Genomic DNA, 16,988 nt, shown 5'->3' on the forward strand with positions numbered 1-16,988 from the left:
AAGTTAAGGAAACATGGCTTAGTCATGGGTGTTGGTTTCATCAGGATGATGGCAGTAATTCAGATGGAGAGGAAAACTAATGCAGTCAGTAGACGACAGTGACAAGGGAGGGTAGAAGGTCCACCAGATGGGGTGGACCCTGAAAGAGAAATCTTGCAAGGGGTAAAAAGAACATCAAAGTGTCAAGTGAGAAAGCTCCAAGAGTGAGGATATGCTACCTTTGGGGTGATGGACGGAGTGTGGGAGGAGAGAAATCAAAAGAGCAGGTAAGGGCTTCCCTGGTGGCGCAGTGGTTGAAAGTCCGCCTGCCAATGCAGGGGACGCGGGTTCGTGCCCCGGTCCGGGAAGATCCCACATGCCGCGGAGCGGCTGGGCCCGTGAGCCATGGCCACTGAGCCTGCACGTCCGGAGCCTGTGCTCCACAGCAGGAGAGGCCACAGCAGTGAGAGGCCCGCGTACCAAAAAAAAAAAAAAAGAGCAGGTAAAAATGAGTATTTTGAATTGCACGGTGGAGGGATGTTGGTACCATTAACCTATTTGGGAGGTACAGAGGGGAGGTTTTGTTTTCTGGGTACAAGCTTGATTTGAGGCCATGGGGAATAGTTAGAGATTGAGTAGGCAGGAGAGAGGCCACAGCCTTGCTGGTTCAGATAGGCTGGCTCTGGAAGGGCTTTGAGGGACAAGCCAGGGGCTGGAAGGCTGTGGCTTATCTGCTCCGCTCATCTGCACAACGCTGGAAGGCCCACGGCACCAAGCTCCTGCCTCTGACTGAGGGGTGAACTCCGATCTCTGACCCTTAACCCCGAGGATCCATGGACCAGTACGCCCAGTGTGTTCTTTCCTTCCCGGCGGGCGGGCGGCAGATGGCGCATGCGCCCTGGACAGAGAGGCAGAGGTGGGAACGGCCGGCAGAGGGCGCAGGCGCTCTTGGCCGGAGCCTCCCGGGCGGGGCAACCCTCGCTGGGAAAGAGTTGAGAGCAGAGGTCGGTGGGAAAGCGGGCTCCGCGCTGGGCAGCGGGCAGTGGGCGTGGCTAGGACGGGGGCGGGGCGAGGCGGTTCCGGAAGGAAGTGGTTCCGGGTCCCGCGGCCCAGCTGCGGGAGCTGTGGTGCGGCTCCTGTGTGAGGCGGCGGCCGTGTGAGGGGCGAGGCCTGAGGGTTCGGCGGCGGCGGCGGCGGCTGCGGGAACTTCTCGGTCGGGTGAGCGGCCCTGGGGGGCGGGCGGCGCGAGGAGGTCCCGGCCTGCGGGGAGGGCGTGTCCGTCGCATGGGAGGGGCGGTTCTTGGGTGGCGGGTGGGGCGGCGGGGAGGATGCGGAGGCCCAGCTCGGGATCTCGGGGGACTGCTCCCCTGCCCCTGCCTCTGGCCACTGGACCGGTGCCTTATTTTAGACGTGGCGACCCGGGCACCTGCTGCCGTGGCTCCCGATCCTCGCCCATTGTCCGCAGGCTTCTGTCCCCGGCGATTTGGAGTGTCTGTCATGGAGCCGGGGGGAGGGCGGGGCGGTGTCCAGGGACGGTGCCCTTTTCCCAGAGGCGGCTCTGGACGCATCGCCTGCGGGACCCGAGCCGAGGAGCCCCCGCTTTGTCCTTCTCCGGAGGTTCTCCTGCCGCGCAGCGGCATCTTCTCCGGTAACGTCCAGAATGAGTAGTGAAGGCTGCTCTTTATCCTGCATTGTAAAGTAAAACTTGTCTTTTTAGAAACGTATACTGAAAATTGGCGCATCTCCTGTGCTTCTTTAGGGTGTATTAGGAAACTGGGCCGGCCACTGTCAGGATTGTCCTGTCGGTAGGTCGGGAGGGAAAGAAACGTGAGAGAAACTTATCCTCCCAAATATTTTCCTGCCGAGGTGCTTTTCGAGCTGCCTCTTAGGTGACTGCTTTTCTTTTCTGGAATAAAGTAAAAACTACAGGTAGAAATCAAGAAAGTCTCTCATACTTCTGGCCAGGCAACCTTTTTAACGTTTTTCTGTATGCGAACTGGTACGAATGAAAGACTGGAATTTGAAAAGAAAAGGTTTTGATGTGGATTCATGGTGAGTGCTTTATTTTTCAATGGTGTTTTAATGATAACGGTATAGAATGCTTTATTTTTTCATGTGGTATTTTTTAAAATGGCTGCTAAAATGTTCATTTGAAAGCCCTGCCCTTGCACACCCTCCCCAGAAGCCTTTAAAATGTCTGATTAGAAACATTTAGTCATATTTATATACAAAATTTCTAAAATATGCAAAACCACGGTGAAGAAGGTGCACTCTTTAACCATTCAAGTATCCATTGTGAATATAGGTACACTGAGGATGCCCCTCCAGTCTTTTTCCATGCAGAGACGAATGCATGAATTTTTCTAAAGTGGATTCTTTTTGGTAACTGTTTTTCTTTTCCTGGCTACGTAGCATGCCATTATTTGGCTGCGGTAATTTATTTAGTCGGTTTTTTTATTCTCAGTTTTTCACTACTTAAACACATTGTTGGTGAATTGTAAAACCTGCACGTCCGTGATTACTTCCTTAGTGTACATTCCTAGATGATAGAATTGTTGGGTTTTTTAATGTGAATTTCCCTCTGGAAAGGATGTGCTATTTTGCACTCCCACCAACAATCTGTGAGTGTCCTTTTCCCCACCCTAGCAAAAGGCAACATTTAAAGGATTTCTATAAGAACACTTTGGGGCCACTTATATTCTTCTCCAACCAAGTACAGGTATCCTTCTCTGGCTATCACCTCTTTTTTTTTTCCTTCTTATTTGTTGATGGCAATTTGGTTTCTCATCTTCTATTTCACCTTTACCAGTTTAGTAAAGAAGGGTTATCTAAGTGGGGCAAAGGCATTATAAAGTGAACAGATTTGAAGTCAGGGCTTCCTTGAATTCCAGTATATCTGATTACCTTGAACATGTCACTTACCTTTTCTAAGGGACTATTTCCTCAACTCTGAATTAGAGATTATAGTGCCTTTGCCTTACCTTTCTTACAGGGTGATTTTAAGGGTCAAATGAGACATTTATGGAGAGTATATTTAAACATACTTTGTCTCATTGCTAATTATTGCCATCTTGTAAAAATTTCAGAGCACATAAGCATCTTGATTTTTTAATGTAAATTTCTGAATTCAGAAAGCTGTTCTGGGCTTCCCTGGTGGCGCAGTGGTTGAGAGTCCGCCTGCCGATGCAGGGGACACGGGTTCGTGCCCCGGTCCGGGAAGATCCCACGTGCCGCGGAGCGGCTGGGCCCATGAGCCATGGCCGCTGAGCCTGCGCGTCCGGAGCCTGTGCTCCGCAACGGGAGAGGCCACAACAGTGAGAGTCCCGCGTACCACACACACAAAAAAAGCTGTTCTGTGATACCCTTTGCCCCCACTCACCCCTTAAATTTGAAGTATTATAATGCTGCCCTAGATTATATTGAAAATGATATCAGAGTTATGAAATTAGGTGAATGAATGAATCCACACATGTTGAAGGAGAAAATATTTAAAGGCACTATATATAAAGCTGAGGGGGACAGATAAAAAGCTAAATAAAACACAATCCTTGGGATCATGATAAATAAAACATAGTCTTTGTGCCCTACAGGCTACAGAATATCCAGGCAGCTAGGGAGCATAAAAGCTGCTTTCCAAATTTAGATGGCAATTTTAGATGTGTTGCAGGATGTCAACTATTCTCAAGTGTGCTAAAGTCCAATTCTGCTGACCGAGCATCTACGCAAATGACCAGGCAGTCTCTTCAGAGTCATCTTTATGAAGGTAGGAGTTGCAAGGTGGGGAAGTGTTAGTATTGGAGTCTGAGAACCTGGATGCTGATTTTACGTCTTTCTCTTGGGGCAGGTTGGTTAACTTTTATGAGGATTGGTCTCTTCACCTGTGAAATGGAGGTAATTCCAGCTTCCTCAAAGGCTTCTGAGGATTAAAGGCTTGAGATAGTGTTTGCAAAACACTTAGTGAACTAGGAAGTACTGATACTCATGTGATCCTTCTTAGCTAGTGAAGACTGAGCTTCTCTAGTGAAGAAACTAGGACTCTTCCAACTTTGTGTGGCTTGCCTCTAGCAGTCACTGGCACTCAGCAATGTTTGCCAAATTAACATAAAATGTGACCGCTGATAAAAATTCAGTCTGGACCTTTGAAGAAGGTAATATGTAAATGTGGAATATTGGGAGAGGTTGACTACATTATTTGGAGTTGATATTAGGAATCAAAGGAAACATTGAACTAATTGGACCTAGACTCATTCCTACTATGACTGTCATTCTACATTATGTCCCCAATGCCATGCACATAGTCTCTCCTTAACAACATTAAACCTGCTCAAGTTGCTCCCATTTCAAAACCTCTTCCCTAGACCCCTGTCACCCAGCTGCAACCCAGTTTCTCTCCTCCCATGCCAGACAAACTTGTTAGAAGGCGTTGGTATTAATTGGCTTTCTCAGTTTCCTTACCTTCCACTTAGTCCTCGAGCCATGTATTAACACTTTTCATTTCTTTTATTGGGTCTCTATGCAGCTGTTGCCATAAAAGTCTTCTATTTTTTTTTTTTTTTTTTTTTTTGCGGTACGCGGGCCTCTCACTGCTGTGGCTTCTCCCGTTGTGGAGCACAGGCTCCGGACGCGCAGGCTCAGCGGCCATGGCTCAGGGGCTCAGCCGCTCCGCGGCATGTGGGATCTTCCTGGACCGGGGCACGAACCCATGTCCCCTGCATCGGCAGGCGGACTCTCAACCACTGCGCCACCAGGGAAGCCCAAAAGTCTCCTTTCTTGAAACATCCTTCTATGCTCTGGGGTTCCCTCCTTCCTCAGAGGATGTTCTTTCTCAGTCTTCTTGGCTGGTTCATCTCCTTGAAAGGTTGATGTTTCTGTAGGCTTGATCCTTCTAGTGATATACCAGCTCTGGAATAATTTATAGAGCATTGAGGCAATCTGATGTTTGAAGGTTTGGTAGAATTCCCCTGTGAAACGATCTGGGCCTGATGCTTTTTTATGGGATATTTCCTTAATAACTTTCTCTGTTTCTTTTATGGAAGTTGGTCCGTTTAAGCTTTTTAATGCAGTCAGTTTTAGTAATCTCTATTTTTCTAACAAATTATCCCTTACATCTGGGCTTTTAAATTTATTGGATATAATCTCTTACGATTCAAAATTTTTCTTCTATTTCAGTGGTTATTTCCCCTTTGCTCTTTCTTATTTTGTGTACTTGTGCTTTCTCTCTTTTTTCCTAGGCAAGTTATATAAGTTATTTAGTGGTTTATCCATTTTAATTTTTCCAAAAACTACAGAATTTTGAATTATTACTTAGATCTAGTTTTCTATTCTCTTCCTCTACTTTTGTTTTTATTGTTTCCTTCCTTGTGCTTTGTTATTTTTTAGTTTCTTTTTTTTTAACCTTGGAAATAAATTTATTTACTTTTATTCTTTCATTTTTATTGATAAATATGTTTAGTGCAATGAATTTTCCTTTGATCACTGCTTTAAATGCATCCCATAGAATCTGATATGTAGTGCTTTTATTGTCATTATTTCTTTAAAAATTTACCTTAGAGTACCCAGGAGTTGTTTAATAAGAGGTTTTAAAATTTCTAGGTGGAATTTCTCTTTTTTGTTTTTATTAGTAGATTCTAGTTTTATTGCATTATGATCAGAGAGTATTGCTTGTAATAGTTCTATTATGTGGAGGTTACTGATGTTTTCTTTGTGACCTAATATATGATTATTTTTGGTGATGTGGTGTGGGCACTTCAGAAGAGTATTCTCTAGTATCAGAGTGTAGAGTTTGATAAATATCCTTAAGATTTACCCTGTTGATTATGCTGTTTAGATCTTCTATCTCATTTTTGGCTTACCTAATCTGTCTAATATACCACTAAAAGTGGTATATGAAAGTCTCCTATTATTAGTGTTTCTATCTGTGTCTCCTTGCATCTGTTGTAGTTTTTGCTTCATAAAGGTGGTTGCACTGTTATATTCATGTAAATATGTGTATTTTTATTTGTTCTCTCTTCATCGAGGATTGTGGCTTTTAGCATTAAAAAGTGTCTTTCTTTGGCATGATGAATGCTTTGGGGCTTGAACTGTGCTTTTGCCTGATTCTAGGTTTGCCACCCCTGCTCTCTGTTTCCATTTGCCTTGTATAATTTGGCCATCCTTTTATTTTTAACTTTTCACAATCACTTTGTTTTAGATATGTTTTTTATACAACTCCTTGTTTTGTGAGCCAAATTGTACCTGTTTATTTTAGTAGATGAGTTAATAAGCCCACCACATTTATTGTTAGGACTGATATATTTGGTCTATCGTAATATTTTATAATCATGTGTATTTTGTTATATTTGCTATTTCTTTTTGCTATGAGGTGTAGTTTTTGCTCTTTTATTTTAAAAAGAGGAAGGTTTTTATTTTTGTTCTAATGGTTAACCTTTGTACTTACACCTTTTAAAATGCCCTTACTCCCCTGTTTATTTAGCCTGTTCTGTGTGTGAGAGAAATACATTTCATCCATGAAATCAAAGTAGACTAATGGTAGGCAACAGTGGGGTTCTGTATCCACTTCCAGCTCCTCACTACTGAGGAACTGTGACAGCATCCAGCCACTGTGGCTGGGAGAATAAGTCATGCCCTGCTCTCCTGAGGTCTGGCTTCCTCTGAACTGCTGATCGCCCTCTTGTTCTGTGGGCTCTAACTTGGTCCCGTACTGTGCTGCCAGTGTGGCGTCTTTGTTGTAAGGGCTTTCCTGGGCAATTCTTTGCATTTGTAAATGCTAAACTCACATTTAGTATGGGATCTCTGTCAGTTGATTTTTCTTTTTTTTGGTAACAGCTTTACTGAGATATAATTAACATACCACACAATTTACCCATTTAAAAGTCTACAATTCAGTGTTTTTTTAGTATATTCACAGAGTTGTGTAACCATCATCACAGTCTAGTTTTAGAACATATTCATCCCACCAAAAAGAAACCCTGTGCCCACTCCCCCCAATGCCCCCCTCCCCCCACCGCACCTAGGCAACCACCAATCTACTTTCTGTCTCTATGGATTTGCCTATTCTGGACGTTTCATATAAAGCAATCATACAATATGTGGTCTTTTGCAACTAGCTTCTTTCCCTTAGCATAATGATTTCAAGGTTCATCCCTGTTTGACTGTGTGTCAGTACTTCATTCCTTTTCATGGCCAGATAATATTCCATTGTACAGGGATACTACATTTTGTTTATTCATTCATCTCTCAATGAACATTTGAGTTGTTTCTACATTTTGGCTCTTGTGAATAATGCTGTTATGAGCATTTGTGTACAAGTTTTTATGCAGACATATATTTTTATTTCTTTTGGGTATATACCTAGGATTTGAATTGCTGGGTCATATGGTAACTCTATGTTTAATTTTTTAAGGAACTGCCAGACTGTTTTCCAAAGTGGCTGCATCATTTCTTTTGAGTTTATTTTCCCCTGGGCACCTTGTAATTTATTCTTCACTTCTGAGAAAATTTAGTCTTTTTCTCCCATTCTTTCCCCTTAGTTTGATTATTTTTTTTTCTGTCATATCACTATGTTTTTTGGTATGTTTCTGTTCTTAGTTTTTAAATTTCTGATTCAAGGTGTGTTTTTTAAAATATATATTCCTAAATGCTTTTGGATATATTTAATTCTGTTTAGAGTATACAGTTAGAGTTTTCTTCTGCTTCATGTTTTTTTGGGGGGAGGAATTTTCCTCAGTTGAGAAATTCTCTTTTTCCACTTTCTTGTAAACACACGGGGATCATCAGACTAAAATTTTTGCAAATCTAATGAGTATGAAATGGTATCTCTTCGTTTTAATTTTATCTTCCTAGTAGGTAGTGTTGAATATCTTTTTGTATGTTTATTGGACAGTTATGTTTCCTCTTTGTTGAAAACTCTAAGGATAGAGTTGCCATTTATTGAGGTGGAACAGACCTTGGGAGGAGCAGATTTCGGAGGAAGGTCAGGAGTTTGCTCTTGGACATGTTTACAGCATCCAATAGGCTTTTGGATGTGGAAGAGTGCAACACAGAGGATAGGTGAGGGCTGGAGATGTCAATTAGGGGGTTGTTAGTATATAGAGAGTATTTAAAGCCATGAGACTGAAGGAAAGTGCAGACTGGGAAGAGAGTGTAGACAATGAGACTCAAAGACTGAAGTCACTATTTAGAGGAAGACTGTGTTCACTATTTAGGGGTCAGGCTGCTGAGGGGGGAGGTGAGGAAAAACCAGCAAAGGAGACAGAAAGCATTGTTAGGGGTAGGAGGAAAACCAGGAAAGTGTAGTATTCTGGAATCCAAGTGAAGAAAATGTTTCTGGGAGGAAGGTGTGATTGACCATCAAGTGCTGCTGGTAGATCCAGGAGAAGGAGGGAAAATAGCCATTGGATTTAGTAACATGGATTTCGTTAGTGATCTTGACTGGAGCAGTTTGGTGGAGTGGAAAGCTAGATTGGTGAGGGGCCAAGTAGAATGGGGGGAGAAGAATGGGAGAGAATGACTGTGGTAAACAGTCAGCCCTTTGAGGAATTTGGTTGTAAATGGAGAGAGAGGTAGTAGGGTGATGGGAGGGACCTAATGGAGAGGGGGAAGTGATGTCATGGAGGAGGAGAATTGCTTTCAGCTGGGTGAGCGTATGTGTCCAGTGCAGTGCTGGTTGGGGTGGACTTTTTTGACACCAGCATCCCCTTCAGCATCCTCCTGGGAGTGGATGCCCCTGCTGTCCATTCATCTTTCCATGTCCAAGGGCACACAAATTCACTCACTGCCCCTACACAGTTCACTCCAAAGGAGCAGTATAAATGAATTTCTCTTTTGTAATTGGCATCTCCTTCGCCCCAGTCACAAACGCTGCTGGTGTTTCTGCCTTTTCTTTTTTTTTTTCTCGCCCTCTCTGTCTTAAAGCATCCTTTGATTAACTTTGCTAGTCACAAGTAAGTTAGTTTAAATCAGGGATCAGCAATCTTTTTTGTAAAGGACCAGATAGTAAATATTTTAGACTTTGTGGGCCACATACAGTCTCTGTTGCATATTCTTCTTTTTAAACAACACTTAAAAAATGTAAAAACCGGGCTTCCCTGGTGGCGCAGTGGTTGAGAGTCCGCCTGCCGATGCAGGGGACACGGGTTCGTGCCCCGGTCTGGGAGGATCCCACATGCCTCGGAGCGGCTGGGCCCGTGAGCCATGGCCGCTGAGCCTGCACGTCTGGAGCCTGTGCTCCGCAATGGGAGAGGCCACAACAGTGAGAGGCCCACATACCGCAAAAAAAAAAAAAAAAAAAAAAAGAAAGAAAAAAAAATGTAAAAACCATCTTAGCTCAGACTCTAGGATTTAAATTAACTCTCCTGTCTTATGCATTAAGCCCCTGAGCTACTACTGTTCATTACTAGCTGATGCACCCAAAAAAGCAAATGCAAATAAAGTTAACTTTAAAACAAAAGCTTTATTGAGATATATTTTACAGGTTTAAAATGTACAATTCAGTGATTTTTGGTATGTTTGCAGAGTTGTGCAACCATCTCCATAATATCTGCTCTAATCTTACAGCACTTACATCACCCCAAAGGTAACGTTTTTTACAGCTTTGAGGTGTAATTTATATGCAAAAAAATGCACCCATTTTTGAGTGAATAGTTTGAATTTTTTTTTCTTGTTAGTCATCCATTTTATGCACATCAGTGTATACATGTCAATCCCAGTCTCCCAATTCATCCCACCACAACCCCCACCCTCTACCGCTTTCCACTCTTGGTGTCCATTCGTTTTTTTCTCTACTTCGGTGTCTCAATTTCTGCTCTGCAAACCGGTTCATCTATACCATTTTCTAGATTCCACATATATGTGTTAATATACGATATTTGTTTTTCTCTTTCTGACTTCACTCTGTATGACAGTCTCTAGATGGATCCACATCTCTACAAATGAACCAATTTCGTTCCTTTTTATGGCTGAGTAATAGTCCATTGTATATATGTACCACAACTTCTTTATCCATTCGTCTGTGGATGGGCATTTAGGTTGTTGCCATGACCTGGCTATTATAAATACTGCTGCAATGAACATTGGGGTGCATGTGTCTTTTTGAATTATGGTTTTCTCTGGGTATATGCCCAGTAGTGGGATTGCTGGGTCATATAGTAATTCTGTTTCTACTTCTTTAAGGAACCTCCGTACTGTTCTCCATAGTGGCTGTATCAATTTACATTCCCACCAACAGTGCAAGAGGGTTCCCTTTTCTCCACACCCTCTCCAGCATTTGTTGTTTGTAGATTTTCTGATGATGCCCATTCTAACTGGTGTGAGGTGATACCTCATTGTAGTTTTGATTTGCATTTCTCTAGTAATTAGTGATGTTGAGCAGCTTTTCATGTGCTTCTTGGCCATCTGTATGTCTTCTTTGGAGAAATGTCTATTTAGGTCTTCTGTCCATTTTTGGATTGGGTTGTTTGTTTTTTTAATATTGAGCTGTGTGAGCTGTTTATATATTTTGGAGATTAATCCTTTGTCCGTTGATTCATTTGCAAGGAGACAACCCATTCTGAGGGTTGTCTATTCGTCTTGTTTATGGTTTCCTTTGCTGTGCAAAAGCTTTGAAGTTTCATTAGGTCCCATTTGTTTATTTTTGTTTTTATTTCCATTACTCTAGGAGGTGGATCAAAACAGATCTTGCTGTGATTTATGTCAAAGAGCGTTCTTCCTATGTTTTCCTCTAAGAGTTTTATAGTGTCCGGTCTTACATTTAGGTCTCTAATCCATTTTAAGTTTATTTTTGTGTATGGTGTTAGGGAGTGTTCTAATTTCATTCTTTTACATGTAGCTGTCCAGTTTTCCCAGCACCACTTATTAAAGAGACTGTCTTTTCTCCATTGTATATCCTTGCCTCCTTTGTCATAGATTAGTTGACCACAGGTGTGTGTGTTTATCTCTGGGCTTTCTATCCTGTTCCATTGATCTCTGTTTCTGTGCCAGTACCATATTGTGTTGATTACTGTAGCTTTGTAGTATAGTCTGAAGTCAGGGAGTCTGATTCCTCCAGCTCCGTTTTTTTCCCTCAAGACTGCTTTGGCTATTCGGGATCTTTTGTGTCTCCATACAAATTTTAAGATTTTTTGTTCTAGTTCTTTAAAAAAATGCCACTGGTAATTTGATGGGGATTACATTGAATCTGTAAATGGCTTTGGGTAGTATAGTCATTTTCACAATATTGATTCTTCCAATCCAAGAACATGGTATATCTCTCCGTCTGTTGGTATCATCTTTAATTTTTTTCATCGGTGTCTTATAGTTTTCTGCCTACAGGTCTTTTGTCTCCCTAGGTAGGTTTTTTCCTAGGTATTTTATTCTTTTTGTTGCAGCGGTAAATGGGAGTGTTTCCTTAATTTCTCTTTCAGATTTTTCATCATTAGTGTATAGGAATGCAAGAGATTGCTGTGCATTAATTTTGTATCCTGCTACTGTACCAAATTCATTGATTAGCTCTAGTAGTTTTCTGGTAGCATCTTTAGGATTCTCTATGTATAGTAACATGTCATCTGCAAACAGTGACAGTTTTACTTCTTCTTTTCCAATTTGTATTCCTTTTATTTCTCTTTCTTCTCTGATTGACATGGCTAGGACTTCCAAAACTATGTTGAATAATAGTGGTGAGAGTGGACATCCTTGTCTTGTTCCTGATCTTCGTGGAAATGCTTTCAGTTTTTCACCATTGAGAATTATGTTTGCTGTGGGTTTGGCGTATGTGGCCTTTATTATGTTGAAGTAGGTTCCCTCTATGCCCACTTTCTGGAGAGTTTTTATCATAAATGGTGTTGAATTTTGTCAAAAGCTTTTTCTGCATCTATTGAGATGATCATATGGTTTTTCTCCTTCAATTTGTTAATATGGTGTATCACATTGATTTGCGTATATTGAAGAATCCTTGCATCCCTGGGATAAATCCCACTTGATCATGGTGTATGATCCTTTTAATGTGTTGTTGGATCCTGTTTGCTAGTATTTTGTTGAGGATTTTCGCATCTATATTCATCAGTGATATTGGTGTGTAATTTTCTTTTTTTGTAGTATCTTTGTCTGGTTTTGGTATCAGGCTGATGGTGGCCTCATAGAATGAGTTTGGGAGTGTTCCTTCCTCTGAAATTTTTTGGAAGAGTTTGAGAAGGATGGGTGTTAGCTCTTCTCTAAATGTTTGATAGAATTCACCTGTGAAACCATCTGGTCCTGGATTTTTGTTTGTTGGAAGATTTTTAATCACAGTTTCAATTTCATTACTTGTGATTGGTCTGTTCATATTTTCTCTTTCTTCCTGGTTCAGTCTTGGAAGGTTATACCTTTCTAAGAATTTGTCCATTTCTTCCAAGTTGTCCATTCTATTGGCATAGAGTTGCTTGTAGTAGTCTCTTAGGATGCTTTGTATTTCTGCGGTGTCTGCTGTAACTTCTCCGTTTTTGTTTCTAATTTTATTGATTTGAGTCCTCTCCCTCTTTTTCTTGATGAGTCTGGCTAATGGTTTATCAATTTTGTTTATCTTTTCAAAGAACCAGCTTTTAGTTTTATTTATCTTTGCTATTATTTTGTTTGTTTCTATTTCATTTTTTTCTGCTCTGATCGTTATGATTTCTTTCCTTCTGCTAACTTTGGGTTTTGTTTGTTCTTCTTTCTCTAGTTCCTTTAGGTGTAAGTTTAGATTGTTTATTTGAGATTTTTCTTGTTTCTTAAGGTAGGCTTGTATAGCTATAAACTTCCCTCTTAGAACTGCTTTTGCTGCCTCCCATAGGTTTTGGATCGTCGTGTTTTCATTGTCTTTTGTTTCTAGGTATTTTTTGATTTCCTCTTTGATTTCTTCAGTGATCTCTTGGTTATTTAGTAATAAATAGCCTCCATGTGTTTAGCCTCCATGTGTTTTGTGTTTTTTACGTTTTTTTCCCTGAAGTTGTTTTCTAATCTCATAGTGCTGAGGTCAGAAAAGATGCTTGATATGATTTCAATTTTCTTAAATTTACTGAGGCTTGATTTGTGACCCAAGATGTGATCTATTCTGGAGAATGTTCTGTGCGCACTTGAGAAGAAAGTGTAATTTGCTGTTTTTGGTTGGAATGTCCTATAAATATCAATTAAATCTATCTGGTCTATTGTGTCATTTAAAGCTTGTGTTTCCTTATTGATTTTCTGTTTGGATGATCTGTCCATTGGTGTAAGTGAGGTGTTAAAGTCCCCCACTATTATGGTGTTACTTTCAATGTCCTCTGTTACAATTCTTAGCAGTTGCCTTATGTATTGAGGCGCTCCTATGTTGGGTGCATATATATTTATAATTGTTATATCTTCTTGGATTGATCCCTTCATCATTACGTAGTGTCCTTCTTTGTCTCTTGTAACATTCTTTATTTTAAAGTCTATTTCATCTGATAGGAGTACTGCTACTCCAGCTTTCTTCTGATTTCCATTTGCATGGAATATCTTTTTCCATCCCCTCACTTTCAGTCTGTATGTGTCCCTAGGTCTGAAGTGGGTCTCTTGTAGACAGCATATATATGGGTCTTGTTTTTGCATCCATTCCGCAAGCCTGTGTCTTTTGGTTGGAGCGTTTAATCCATTCACGTTTAAGGTAGTTATCAATATGTATGTTCCTATGACCATTTTCTTAATTGTTTTGGGTTTGTTTTTGTAAGTGTTTTTCTTTTCTTGTGTTTCCTTAGAGAAGTTCCTTTAGCATTTGTTGTAGAACTGGTTTGGTGGTGCTGAATTCTCTTAGGTTTTGCTTGCCTGTAAAGCTTTTGATTTCTCCATCGAATCTGAATGAGTTCCTTGCCAGGTAGAGTAATCTTGGTTGTAGGTTCTTCCCTTTCATCACTTTATGTATATCATGCCACTCCCTTCTGGCTTGTAGAGTTTCTGCTGAGAAATCAGCTGTTAACCTTATGGGAGTTCCCTTGTATGTTATTTGTCGTTTTTCCCTTGCTGCTTTCAATAATTTTTCTTTGTCTTTGATTTTTGTCAGTTTGATTACTGTGTGTCTTGGCGTGTTTCTCCTTGGGTTTATACTGTATGGGACTCTCTGCGCTTCCTGGACTTGGGTGGCTATTTCCTTTCCCATGTTAGGGATTTTTCCGACTGTAATCTCTTCAGATATTTTCTTGGGTCCTTTCTCTCTCTCTTCTCCTTCTGGGACCCCTAAAATGTGAATGTTGTTGTGTTTAATGTTGTCCCATAGGTGTCTTAGGCTGTCTTCATTTCTTTTCGTTCTTTTTTCTTTATTCTGTTCTGCAGCAGTGAATTCCACCATTCTGTCTTCCAGGTCACTTATCCATTCTTCTGCCTCAGTTATTCTGCTATTGATTCCTTCTAGTGTAGTTTTCATTTCAGTTATTGTATTGTTCATCTCTGTTTGTTCTTTAATTCTTCTAGATCTTTGTTAAACATTTCTCACGTCTTCTCGATCTTTGCCTCCATTCCTTTTCCGAGGTCCTGGATCATCTTCACTATCATTATTCTGAATTCTTTTTCTGGAAGGTTGCCTATCTCCACTTCGTTTAGTTGTTTTTCTGGGGTTTTATCTTGTTCCTTCATCTGGTACATAGCCCTCTGCCTTTTCATCTCGTCTACCTTTCTGTGAATGTGTTGTGTTTTTTTTTTCCCTTTGCGGTACGCGGGCCTCTCACCGCTGTGGCCTCTCCTGTTGCAGAGCACAGGCTCCGGATGCGCCGGCCCAGCAGCCATGGCTCCCAGGCCCAGCCGTTCCGCGGCATGTCAGATCTTCCCAGACCAGGGCACGAACCCGTGTCCCCTGCATCAGCAGGTGGACTCTCAACCACTGCGCCACCAGGGAGGCCCCGAATGTGGTTTTTGTTCTACAGGTTGCAGGATTGTAATTCTTCTCGCTTCTGCTGTCTTCCCTCTGGTTGATGAGGCTATCTACTAGTTTGAATTTTAATAAAGATAATTTTAATATTAGCAGAGGAAAATATTCTAAGTAATACTTTTTTTCTCACATAACCAGTAAATCTCACTTGTAAACATTTTCTCCCAAGTGACCTACACCTTTCTCTTTAAATCAGTAGTTTTATAGTCCTGGGGCCAGCAGAATCCGCATCACCTGGGAACTTGCTAGAAGTGGGGCCACCCCAGAAGAGAACCCAGCATTGTGTGTTGTAACCAGCCTTTCAGGTAATTCTGCCGTGCACTAAAGTTGGAGAACCACCACTGTAAGGTCTATCCCTGAGTGGAACTGCTGGGTCATAGGATATGAGCGTGTTCAAGTTTAACGGGTACTGCCAACCCCTTCCAAAGTGGTTATACATGTGTATACTCACCTGCTTAGCAGTATACGAGAGTCCCCATCTTGTTCCCATCTTTCCACAGCCTCACCAATACTCTGGAATATGCAACTTCAGGGCTTTTTGGTTTGTTTGTTTTTTGTCATTCTGACAGGTGTGGCATGGTTATGATCTGAATTGGTATTTCCTCAATTACTACTGAGGTTGAACGTCTCAGATGTCCATAGGTCATTTGAGTTTTCTGTTCTGTAATGTGCTGTTTGGTGTCTTTTGCCTGTTGAAATAAATACAATTATGTAAACAAATAATCACAATGTACTGAAATAATTGCAGAATAAACTCAGAATTCCCAAGAAGAAAGAAACTCAGGGGGAAAGAAAGAAAGTTAAAGAAAGAATTTCAGGGGAGATTATGGTCAAACAGTCCTGAAAGCATAGGGATTTGTCAGGCAGAGTGAGGGAAAGCCATCTATGTGATATGAACAGAACAGCCTGATCAGGGAAAAGCAAGTAGTTTGCTGTGGTGGACGAATAGGATATATGGAGGAAAAGACATATGTAAGGCTAGGAGAAAGGTAAGGAGTGACTAGACGCATGTATTTTAAATTTGTTTAATCTTTTACTGATTGTTGGGCATTTGGGTTATAACTAGTTTGGATGGATTTTTTTCTTTCCTATTATAAATGAAGCTTATATAAACATCTTAGTATATATAGCTGCTTTTTTCTTTTAAATTATTACCTTAGAATAATACATTTAAACTGAAATTATTAGTTTAAAGGAAAGTAGGCATGATTAGTTTCATAATTTCTTACATATTTCAAGGTTACCTATCATTAGGGAAATGCAAATCAAAACTGTGGTGAGGAACCACTTCACCCCCACTAGGATAGCTATAATTGAAGAGACAGACAATAACAAATGTTATTGGGGATGTGGAAAAATTGGAACCTTCATACATTGCTGATGGGAATGTAAAATGATGTAGCTGCTTTGGAAAAGTTTGGCAGTCTCCCAAGAAGTTAAACGTAGAGTTATTGTATGACCCAGCATTTCTACTCCTAGGTTTATACCCAAGAGAGACGAAAAACTGTGTCTACACAAAAACTTGTACACAAATGTTCATAGCAGCATTATTCATAATAACCAAAAAAATAGAAACAACCCAAATGTCCATTGAGAGATCAATGAGTCTCAAAATGTGGTGTACCCATACAATGGAGTATTATTCAGCCGTAAAAAGGATGAACTAGTGATACATGGTAAAACCCTTGAAAACATTATGCTAAGGGAAAGAAGCCAGTCACAAAGGATCACATATTTGTATGATTCCGTTTATATGAAAGGTACAGAGTAGGTAAATACATAGGAACCGAAAGTAGATTAGTGGTTCTCAGAGGCTAATCTAAGGAGGAGAGGAATGGGGAGTGACTGCTAATGGGGTTTCTTTTAGTGGGGATGAAAATATTCCAAAATTAGATTGTGGTGATGGTTATGCATCCCTGTGAATATACTAAAAACATTGAACTGTACACTTAAATAGGTGAGTTGTACGGTAATGTGAATTATATTTCAGTAAGTGTTCTTCAAAAAATAAAATGGATAAAAAAATTACCCTCTGGGAAAGATATACTTTTTCATCATCACCAACAGTATTTGGTGTCTCTCGCACAACCTTTGGGTTTATTATATTTGTTCAATTTAATAGGTATATGCCCAAAGCTTCTTT

The 16,988-nt window shown here is 40.9% G+C and overlaps 1 protein-coding gene across 17 annotated transcripts in view; it reads left to right on the forward strand.

The window, feature by feature from the left end:
• Positions 1 to 1,078: 1,078 nt before the first annotated feature.
• Positions 1,079 to 16,988, forward strand: part of BCLAF3 (BCLAF1 and THRAP3 family member 3) — a 66,229-nt gene continuing 50,319 nt past the window's right edge. For 5 of the 17 annotated variants that reach the window (XM_070044689.1, XM_060292381.1, XM_070044690.1 and 2 more), the window contains exons 1-2: positions 1,083 to 1,197; positions 15,042 to 15,150. The gene's annotated coding sequence lies outside the window, so the exon portion shown is untranslated. Of the gene's footprint in view, positions 1,198 to 1,483; positions 1,628 to 1,677; positions 2,032 to 3,569; positions 3,743 to 3,823; positions 3,871 to 15,041; positions 15,151 to 16,988 lie in introns of those variants that run through there. The other 12 variants (XM_060292379.1, XM_060292380.1, XM_060292383.2 and 9 more) reach the window with 12 other exon arrangements.

This window comes from Globicephala melas, chromosome X (assembly GCF_963455315.2).
Source record: "Globicephala melas chromosome X, mGloMel1.2, whole genome shotgun sequence".
Lineage (NCBI taxonomy): Eukaryota > Metazoa > Chordata > Mammalia > Artiodactyla > Delphinidae > Globicephala > Globicephala melas.